The sequence below is a fragment of the Garra rufa genome, chromosome 15 (genome assembly GCF_049309525.1).
Source record: "Garra rufa chromosome 15, GarRuf1.0, whole genome shotgun sequence".
NCBI lineage: Eukaryota > Metazoa > Chordata > Actinopteri > Cypriniformes > Cyprinidae > Garra > Garra rufa.
This window is the reverse complement of record NC_133375.1, coordinates 34,328,548-34,340,569: the sequence shown is the minus strand read 5'-3', so window position 1 is coordinate 34,340,569 and position 12,022 is coordinate 34,328,548. Positions and strand designations below refer to the sequence as shown.

General features: G+C 34.3%; 1 protein-coding gene across 2 annotated transcripts in view; it reads left to right on the top strand.

Moving 5' to 3' along the window:
• The window catches only part of ntng2a (netrin g2a), a 96,811-nt gene that overhangs the window by 2,705 nt on the left and 82,084 nt on the right, over positions 1-12,022 (top strand). The gene's annotated exons all lie outside the window — the stretch shown is intronic.

Here is a 12,022-nt window from a genome sequence, read left to right as displayed (position 1 = left end):
CCGAACTGTTTCAGTTCACATTAATTTTCATTATATTTTCTGACTGTATAAATGAAGCGAATGGGAATCGAAACTGTTTGTAGGGCTGTCACTAACGATTATTGTAGTGACAGAGTAATTGGTCGATTATTCTGACGATTAATGGAGTAATTGGATAATTATAATACATTTTTTGTGGTAGGTGAACTATAGTCTTTAAAACTACTTAAAATATATATAATAATAATTAGTTCAAAAGAAATATCAAAAGAAAGTAATCATATGGTTTTATTGTACAAAACTATTAAAATACATAATGTATTTTATTAGAACTAATGTACATTGGCATACATTGCCAACAGCCTGATGATTGTTTTTGCGCTTTACTGCTCGATCTAATCCTTGTTGAATATTGACTAAACAACATTTAATTCAAATGTTTACTTAATCTTTAATATTTGGCCATTTCTTAATAACAAAAATGCTACAGCCACTGTAATTTCTTGAATATGTGGACATCAAAACGTCTAAACTCAGAGTGAGGCATGAACAGTTAGCATATTGAGAAACAAAATGATGTATTCTCCTGTGTTTACGTAGTTTTATAAATTATTTACCTTACAAATTTGATGAAATGGCGCATGATGCATTCCCAAGTTAACGTTATAATAAACCCAAACATACAGCAATATGCAGAGATAAAGTCTGAGATGCTCCACACATGAAAATTATCACAGTTTGTGTGGAGCAGCATTTGCTATGAATGCAGCCACTCTAAGACACACATACGTTGCTTACATGCATATATTTATTTATTTGAATCATAGCGTTTGTGAATTCACAATTGCATTATGCTTCATTATGATGTTTAAATGGGTTTAATATATCATGCAGCCATAAAATTTATAATTTCCGGTATTTTGATGGTTACTCAACAATGTTACTCAACTCGACAGCCCTAACTGTTTGGTTACCAACAATCTTCAAAATATCATCTTCTGTGTTCCACAGTGGAAAAAAGTCATACAGGAATGACATTAAGGTGAGTAAATGATGACAAAATTTCATTTTTAGGTGTACTGTTCCTTTAAAAAGGCAAACAATCAGATATAAAAATAGTTATGCTGTTTATTTTTAGAAAGAGAGGATAAAAGACTGCAAGGAAATCTAATATTACAGTAAGATCTGACAGAGGAATGCTAAAAAGTCTCTGAGTAACCCTGATATGTCTACACACCGATTATGCAGTAATCTGCAACATGTGGCCATTAACAATGTGTTTGTTCAGAGAGTCAACAAAGCCCGAGTCGATGTGTAAATTTGCCCACACAGCTGTTATTCAGTGTAGTTTCCCTCCACGCATGAGACAGCAGTCACCGTAGGATTATCTGTGTAAATCAACTCAGGTTTAGCACCGAGCGTGAGGCCGCAAACAATCTGCGTCTTTCCAGGGCACATCTGGTGACCGATCGACACCGCGTTCAGGTGACTCTGTGACAGACTTGGGATGAGAGATTAGGCCAATCACAAGCATGAAAATATTATCCATTCTATATCATTGTGGTAAATTTTAGACTCTCTGTCAGGTCGGTGAGGTATGAGTGTAGCCAAAGTTAATCTCCATCAGAGATGCTTTGGGAATTCAGCCAGAAGCTTGATTGCACAATAATCGGATCGAGGATTTGTCCAGCTGGACTGACACTACGCATGAGGCCCGGAGACGGAGCGCTGCCTCTGACGGGGTGCTAATTCACACATTTAGACTGTGTGGATAAAAGACAGGATGCCGTGGAGGGGGGCGGATCAGACATTGCTCATTCAATGACATCATTCTCTCAGCATATACTGTGCGGCTCACACGCTGACAACGGGTGGGTAGCTGGACTGTGAAGACAGTCTGAATTCAGTCACCAACATCATTTTTCAAGCTGCAAATGCACTACAAAGGCATAGTGGTTCGAGAGTGATGGATTTAGTTGTCAAGACTAAAAAGTAGAAGAAACAGTTCATGCTTTTTAAATTCGGCGTGAAAGGACGGGTACAGTTCTTTGAAGCGTGCAGTTCTTTTGCTGCAAAAAATGTCACAGACCACAAATAGTGGTTAACCAAGGTGTTTCGCCCTGTTGACAGGCTCTTTTCAGCTTGAGATATACCTAACCCTCGACCTTTCAGATTAGGTGTAAGGCCATTGCCAAGGTTTTCTATGCAATTTAGGACTGGAATCTGAACAGATTTTAAAACGCTATGCATTATACACTTGCTTGTGAGGAAAAACTGGGTATACTCAATCATATCATATACTCAACAAATGAAGGTTGTTCACACTACCAGACCTTCAAGTCCTTGAGATGAAAACAGTATAGGCATATTTGCACAGCTAAATTAAGGCTGCTCTGTGCCAGCTCAAAATTTAGTGTAAAAAGACACAATGCCACATTGAAATCCCCATGAAATATGTTAGCCTTAAGATTATCTATAAGCTAGTGTGCTCCAAGAAAAGACAAAATTTTAGAAGACTGAAGCATTAAGGACTTACAGTCTCTGACTAATGCCATCACCCTGCACTTCAGCTTCTCATTAAACTTTCTGTCCAATCAAATGCTCTCTAGAATCCGAAGAGTCCCGCCCCCTACACTATAAATACACACTGAATCTGCAGTTGAAATCGGTCACTAGGGTGAATCCTCACTTCATATGGGGAACGATTCAGACAGTGTAAATGCGTGAACCACCGCAGTGTGAATAGTCTGCTCCAGTCCAGACCCATGATAGCACAGAGCAGATTAAATGCGGGAGTCGGCGCAGACCACAAAATGTATCGAACCGTTTGAATTGCACACAGAATGGTATATTTTATAATGATATATGAGAGTTTGTGGCTGTCATACGCTGTCAAATGCGACTTTACTGAGCTCAATGGCTCTGGCCAAATCTGTAAAATAAACAAAACGCTTTTGGCTATTTAAAAAAGGGGGCAGGGCTGCTTAATATGTCCAATCCTGTCTTCTTGTTTCAGTTGAAATTACCTCAACACATTAAATACCGCTGCGTGTTTCAAAGCACTTCAGTGGACCTTTAAAGCCAGACCTAAAGTCCTCATGAAATCAAGTTTTTTTGGCTTTTAATATGAATATGTTAGTCTTAAGTTATCTATAAGCTAGTGTGCTCCAAAAACAATGACAAAATTCGCATTTACAAGATATAAGCATTCAAAACTTAATATGGATAACTGATTTTGATGACATCACCCTGCACTTTTTCATCAAAATTTCTGTCCAATCACAGGCTCTCTAGAATACTCCCGCCCCTTACACTATAAACAGATGCTAAAGCTGCAGCAGAAATTGGTTACTTGTTCACAATACTTGTATTTCTATACAGTGAATGGCACGTAGTGCACTTTTTACGGGATAGGGATCGATTCATACTGTAAATATTATTTTTATTGGGGCTAATAAAGTGGGGTTTCGTGCTGTGTTCCGCAAAACGCTGTGTGCAGTGTGCACATAGTCTGCTCCAGTCCAGAGAGACGATAGCACGTGAATCACCGCAGACCTAAAAAACATATCAGACCCATTAGAATTCTACACAGAATGCTATAGTTTACAGTGATTTGGATAAGGTGTGGCTATCATACTTTGTGAAATGCCGCTTTACTAGAGATTGTCTTACTTTTGGGAGATGAGAGGGTCTGTATTACTTACTATTGGAGAAAGCATAATGGTCAACTTGAATCATGTGCCTTAATAACCAATTACATTACAGCCTTGACGTCACTGAATTTCATTTAGAGTTGTGCGACACTCAAACGCTGTTTACTGATACCATAGGAATCAATGAGAAATGCCATAAGCTGAATCCCACCTGTCGCAAAAAGTCAGTGGCTTCTCTTATAAAACAGCACTTTTTCGGTGTAAACTCTAGAAATAGTTCAAATCCAAAAGTATTGTTAAGTGTAACCCATGTTGAAGATTAGTGGATAGGCTGTCGATTCATTCAATGATGAGCTGTTTTCTCTAAAAAGCTATTTTTTCAGCATAGTGAAGCCTCTCCTCCATTGACATCTATTAAAAAAAAATGTCCTCTGGTCTCTTTTCCACTAGAATTATCCATTACACTTTTTTGGCTAAAGGTTGCAGGCTTGCCTTGACAGAGCTCAATGACTCTGGCACAAGCTGTGAAATAAATGAAACGCTATTGGCTATTTAAAAAAAAAAAAAGGAGGCAGGGCTGGTGGATATGTCCCGCCTTATCTTCCTGTTTCAGTTGAAATGACATCAAAACATGCAATAACGCTGTGTATTTCAAACCACTTTAGGGGACCTTTAAAGCCAGACTTAATTATACCTGCTCTGACCTACCTCTGTCCCTAAAATCAAAGCATACATTTGTAATTTTTGTATAAATACATTTATGCCACATTTGAGCAGCGTTAAACAGACATTTAAATGCACTTATGTGCCACATTTACAGTGTAAATTTAATATTTGTGCTCAAAATATTCTGTGATGTGATTTTTCTATGAAATCTGTCAACTCAAATCTGCAGACTGGCTCTGATTTTTGGCAGCTAAAGTGTCAGCTTGTCTAGACTGTAAATCGGGGCAAAACTCTTTGCAAAATGTGTGTATTTTGTGCATTCCAGTCTTTAACCATGCATAGCAAATGAGATTTCTAAAATTAAAAGAGCACTTTTTTTACAAACTATTTACTTAAAATTCAGTACAATTAAAATCTATTTTTTAAAACTAATTACCAGAAGTTTAACAATACCACAGGATAATCTCAAAACATTGAGAATACATGCAGCTGACACAAATTATTAATTACAATGTACACTACTAGTCAAAAGTTTTTGAACAGTAAGATTTTTAATGTTTTTTTTTTTTTTAAAGAAGTCTGTTCTGCTTTTATTTGATACAGCAAAAAAAAGTAAGATTTTGAAAATAACTGTTTTCTATTTGAATATATTAAAATGTAAGTTACATAAAATGTAATGTATTCCTGTGATTGTAAAGCTTTATTTTTAGCATCATTACTCCGGTCACATGATCCTTCAGAAATCATTCTAATATTCTGATTTGCTGCTCAGAAAACATTTATTATTATTATTATTATTATTATTATGTTGGATACAGCTGAGTAGATTATTTTAGGTTTCTATGATAAATAGAAAGTTTAGAAGCTTTTATCTGAAATAGAAATCTTTTGTAACATTATAAATGTCTTCATCATCACATTTGATCGATTTTGAAAAAAAAAATCCTTGCTAAATAAAATTATTAATTTCTATAAAAGAGTAGAGTAATGATGCTAAAAATTTAGATTTGATCACGAGAATAAATTACATTTTAAAATATATTTAAATAGAAAGCAGATATTTTAAATAGTAAATATTACTGCTTTTGCTGTATAAAGGCTAATTTAAAATCAAATAAATGCAGGCTTGGTGAGCACAAAAGAGAATAAAATATATATAATATAATAGCATGAATTAAAGTAGACAAAACATGCATAAAATTAAATAAAAATTAAACAAAAAATAATAAGAAATGTTACTTGGGCACCAAATCATTAAAATGATTTCTGAAGGATCATGTTCCACTGAAGGCTGGAGTAATAATGCTGAAAATTCAGCTTTGCATCGCAGGAATAAATTACATTTTAAAATAAAATTCAAAGCTGAGTTTTCAGTTTTTTTGATCAAATAAATGAAGCCGTGGTGAGCATAAGATACTTATTTAAAAACACAGACCACAAACTTTTAAATAGTAATCTAACTTATTATTATGTAATATAATTTGTAACATTTTTAAATATACAGAAAATGTCCAATATTTCTTTGTGAAAAACATTGACTCTTTTGAAATAAACATTCAGAGCACACAGCTGCACCAGCTATTCGCTGTTAATTATTTACCAAAAATCGCATTTGGCCACAATTCCTGTAAGTTTCCTATTTTTTTATATATATATTGCACCACATGAAACTTTCCGTCCTCATCTGCTATTCATACAATAACCCGACACAAGGGCGTGTATTTCGTGCATACTGATTACGGAATATTTTTCCACGTCGACCTGAGACGGCTTACTGAGCAGAAGAAACTAGAGATGAGTTTTAGGAGAAGGGTGTAGTCATGTCCTTCCCTGTCAGCACTTTCTTCTCAGATCGATAAAAGCTGACTGTTCATCCACTGATCAGCCTGCTCTGCATTCAGATGTTGAGCGAGAGGGAGGGAGGGAGGAGGGATGAGGGGCCAGGCACTTTAAACTAAGGAGACCTTCTGGCATTCACAAGATCAAACTTGCTCCATGTGAGAATAACTGCCTGTGCCTGCAGTCACAGTGTGTTTTAAAGCAGCAGTGTTAAAGAGAAGTGATCCACGCTTGTTTACGGTTACAACTCCGGGGATTGAATGTAGCGTGAGACGTCCTTGACAGGAAGTGTCTCGCCTGTGACTCTCAGCAGTTGTAGGTGAATCATTTATTGCTACTATAATGCCTTCGAAGGAAGGCATTGACATATACATGATAGCACATAATATTATATAATAGCATTAAAAAAAATACAAGACCTTAGGTAGGCCTATATAAAAATACAAATCTGTCTAGATTATTTATTTAATTATTTATTTATTTTATTTTTTATATAGGCCTAACTGACCTCTTGTGTGTATTTTAGTTCATGCTGTTACATAACAAATCAATTATATTGTCTGCTATCATTTTGTCCTGTGGCCTATGTATATATATATGTATATATATATATATATATATATATATATATATATATATATATATATATAAATAGATATACCCGTTTTTGTTACACAGGTATTGACGGATAGAATTAGCTTTTCTGTGAATTTTTTGCTTTTAAGGTTGTTTCTTTCCTATATTTTTGTATATATAGGCAACAATGGTAAAAAAAGTTATAGTGCATAATATTATATAACAGCATGATAAATGTGACCCTGGACCACAAAACCAGTCGCTGGGGTATATTTGTAGCAATAGCCAAAAATACATTGTATGGGTCAAAATTATTGATTTTTCTTTTATGCCAAAAATCATTAGGAAATTGAGTAAAGATCATGTTCCAAGAAGATTTTTTGCAAAATTCCTATTATAAATATATCAAAATGTAATTTTTGATTAGTAATATGCATTGTTAAGAACTTAATTTGGACAGCTTTAAAGGTAATTTTCTCAGTATTTTGATTTTTTTGCACCCTCAGATTCCGGATCTTTAAAAGTTGTATCTCGGCCAAATATTGTCCTATCCTAACAAAGCATATATCAATAGAAAGCTTATTTATTGAACTTTCATATGATGCATACATCTCAGTTTTGTAAAATTTAACCTTATGACTGGTTTTGTGGTCCAGGGTCACAAATATGCATGTAAATGTCAGGTAAATATTAGTGGTGGGCCGTTATCGGCGTTAACGTGCTGCGTTAACGTGAGACTTTTATCGGGCGATAAAAAAAATATCGCCGTTAATCTATTCTCAAAATTGGGTTGGGAGCTGGGTCTAAACTACGCAAGCTATGATGACTTTCACCTTGATAGTTTAACGCGGATGTATACCAAAGACTGTAGAATATGGTCGCGCGTTTATGTCTCCTCCGCCAAAACACAGACGGGATCACGTCGTCCTCCATTCATAAAAACCGAATCTACTATAGCGCGAAATGCCACGTAAATTCGTCGTTTTTTGGATTCATAAATCAAATATGGTCTGTCACTTAATTCAAATCGCGATATGGACTAGTGTCTGTGAAAACTGAAATGCAAAAAGACCGTTTTAATATGAATCCGGTATGTTCCGTTTGCCTAGCTGTATGTATGAAATTCATACTATGAATGGTGAAGACGCGCTTTTACTACACGTGACGCTCCCGGTAATTTTTGGCATTTGCATCTCACATGAACAGATAAACTCAATCTCCAAAACTGCTGTGAGTGTCACTTATACCGTTTCATTTGAGAAAACTCGCATCATGTCATACTGTATATATACACAGAAACTTCACGGCAACCTGTCAAAATAAAAGTACGGCGTAACATGTTTAGTCATTATTTGGGTAGCACACATATTCTGAATGCCTTCAGCAGAATTCAAATTAGCCATTTTAATCTAGATTAATCTAGATTAATTCCAAGATTTAATCTAGATTAATCTAGATTAAAAAAATTAATCTATGCCCACCCCTAGTAAATATACAAAATATAATTATTAAAAAATTATAGAAAATGTGTATTATTATATTAATATTAATTTATATATATATATATGTTTTTTTTTTTTTACATTTATTATAAAAAACAAGTCAGATCAGAAAATCAAAGCATTACAAATATGTATTACATAACAAAATGAATGAAAGAAAAAAATATATAAATTTGATTACAATATATAATATAATTGTATAAATAATTTAAAATGATATAATTGTATTTGTTATTTTAATATATACTATAATTATATTAAAATGTAATATCTAATATAAAAGGCTAAAATATACAACATATACTAAAATATACCTGACGTATGTTTAAATGAAGAGAATTTTTTTTTTTTTACTTTTATTATAAAAACAAAAAAACAATACACTGCCGTTCAAAAGTTTGGGATCAGTAAGATTTTTAATGTTTTACAAAGAAGTTTATTTGATCAAAAATACAGAAAAATAATGTAATATTGTAAAATATTATTACGATGTAAAATAAAATTTTTCTGTTTCAGTGTACATTAAAAATGAATTTATTCCTGTGATCAAAGCTGTATTTTCAGCATCATTACTTCAGTCTTCAGTGTCCTTCAGAAATCGTTCTAATATGCTGATTTATTGTCAATGTTGAAAACAGTTGTGCTGCTTAATATTTTCTTGGAACCTGTGATTTTTTTTTTTTTTTCAGGATTTTTTTTTTTTTCAGAAAAGTTCAAAAGAACAGCATTTATTTAAAATAGAAATCTTTTCTAACAATATACACTGTCATTCAAAAGTTTGGGGTCAGTACATTTTTGTTCTTTCTTAAATACTTTTATTCAGCAAGGATGTGTTAAGTTGATAAAACGTGATAACTTTTTACTTTTTATTCATCAAAGAATTCTGAAAAAAATATCACAGATCATCACAAATATTTGGCAACTGCTGTCAACATTAATTCTAATAATAAATCAGCATATTAGAATGATTTCTGAAGGATCATGTGACACTTAAGACTGGAGTAATGGCTGATGAAAACACAGGAATAAATTATATTTTAAAGTATATTAAAATAGAAACTTCTTGTAATATTACACTTTTTTTCCTGTATTTTAGATCAAATAAATGATTAGCATAGAGACTTATTGAAAAACCATTACAAGTCTTAATGATCCCAAACTTTTGAATGGCAGTGTATATATTTATAAAAATTAGAATTAGATGTCGAAGGGTACATTTAGGTACAAGCAAAATGGCTTTTATTTTAATTTAACAAGGCACACAAAGCATATATTTGATATAGTGAGTCTGGCACTCTGTTAAGCCTGTTGAACTGTGTTTACAATCAGTGCTCTTTTTTTCTTCACATTGAAAGCGAGTTAATTGATCCACGTAAGCCCTCTAGATTTGGCAACTTCTCTTTCTTTGGAGAAGCTTTCCGGCTCATTAAAGATTTAGAGGAAATTTCAGTCACTCAGCGCCCACAGGAGATGCCGTTGCATTTTTACTCAGCGCCTTGCTTTTTTTCTTTCCTCCTCTTGCATGATGTTAGCTACCGCTGGAAGCTCTAGTTGTATGTAGCGCTAGCTAATGAGGGAGAGAGAGAGAGAAAGAGAGTATAAAGGATGGGGAGGAAGGATCTCAGCTTAGCTAAGCAGAAAGATGACCCATTGCTGCATACAGTACACATCTGAACATAGACCGAGATTCAAAGCCTTCATTGTGTATAATCATCACACTTACAGTACTGTTTGAATGAAATCCCTCTCTTTAGTCGCACAGCCATATGAGGAATAATCCTATTGGCCCGTTTTAGCAACACATTAACAGCCAGCACTAAATATAGCAGGTAGAGTAACTGCACACTCTCGCGATGCACCATGGGAAAACCGAAACATTTGGTCCAGATTTTTTCTCTAAACGTGTCTGGAAAACATCACTCCTCCGGTTAGACAATAAATTGTCTGTTTGTCACAGAAAAATCCTTGTAGCTGCTTAGTTTTTGCCTTTACTCATGAATTTTCCATGCGCATCCTCCCCCTGTACTCCCAAAGGGGGTCGAGTTTGTCCCCATGTGTCCACATGCAATAATCCCCCCATCTGCCTGTTTTCATGCCGCCTCAGGTCTTGGGGATTCTTCAAATCGCCATGTCTTCATGTAGTGATTTGCATTCCTAATATTGCTTTCTTTAGTTGTTTCAAAAACAGCATGCTCGTTCTTGTATTGTTGTCGCAATTAAGCCCTTTCTTTTTTGACTGCATCAGAAAAACAATTTTTTTTCTCCAGATGTATTTTACTTATACACCCTTTTCATCCTGTAAGAGTGGGCATGGCCATTTGTAAATTTTATGGCTCAAGCTTTCAGTCTCATCCATGTCAATCCATTTTCAGCTGTACAAAACAGCTAGTTTTGTTGGTTGATATTGCAGATTGGTGTGTCTTACCATATTATTTTAATGTATTATCTTTAATTACAAACACTCGGGTTTAAAACAACCCAACTTGGGTTATTTGGCAACCCAGCGCTGGGTATATATTAGATAGAACACATGCTGGGTTATTTTGACCCAGCTGGTTGGGTTAAATGTTTTTTAACCCAACTGGGTTGTTTTAAAAAAGTTGTTCACTTCTAGAACAAAAATGTACAGATAATGTACTCACACCCTTGTCATTCTTTCTTTTCATTTCTTTTAAACTTTTATGTCACATTTAAAACATTTCAGGATTTTTCTTCATATAGTGGACTTCTATGGTGCCCCGAGTTTAAACTTCCAAAATGCAGTTGAAATGCAGTTTCAAACGATCCCAAATGCGGCTGGATTTTTTAAAAATTACAATTAATATACTTTTTAACCTCAAATGCTCATCTTGTCTCTCTCTGCGATGTGCATGAGTAGTCTGTGCATCTCTGGTTCAAAACAGTTAGGTTAGATCGAAAACCATCTCATTTTCTCCCTCAACTTCAAAAATCATTTAGAAATCATCCTACATCGCTGCAGAAGTCCCGACCCAGTGTTTGCAAAGTGAACATGCAAAGAAGATTAAAAAAAAAAAAAAAAAACCTTAACAAAAAGGTAAAACAGCAATGTAGGACAATTTTGAAGTTGAGGGAGTTTTTCGACAAAAACAGAATTTAGGCAGTTTTTAAATAACTGATTGTTTCGCTACTGTAGATAGACCCTTCTTTCTTGGCTGGAATCATTTACAGCCACTTTTAAGATAGTTTGAAGCCACATTTAAACTGCATTTTGGAAGATCAAACTCAGGGCACCATAGAAGTCCACTATATGGAGAAAAATCCTGAAATGTTTTCCTCAAAAAACATCATTTATGTTTGTATTGCTGGCTTAAAATGAGATGGAAATTAAAAAATCACACTAAGAATTATAGGGGCAACAGCAATAATCAAAAGATGAACCATTTATTATTAAGCAAGAACACCCATGGACTGAAATATACTGCGTCACCAAAATATAAGCTGGTAATGTGCTGCTGTTCACCGTACGAATCTCAGACTGCTGCCTTGTGTTTCACATTCGTAGCCGAAAGAGTCCATAACCTGCCCATAAACAACGGTACTGAGATTAAGGAACATTTTTTAACATTAAAATTAAATTAAATTCAGAATATAACGAATAAAATCAGTTTACTGTATGTTACTCAAAGCAAAAGGTGTTTCCGTCTTGCAAAATGACCGCTGCTGACTGACATCTCGTCCTTGTATGTTGCATTGCTTAAAATAATATAATTTAAAGCACAATAATAAAATAAAATGTTTACAAAACTGTATTTCACTGAAGAAGTGCACCAAATCAGTGGTGCTGTG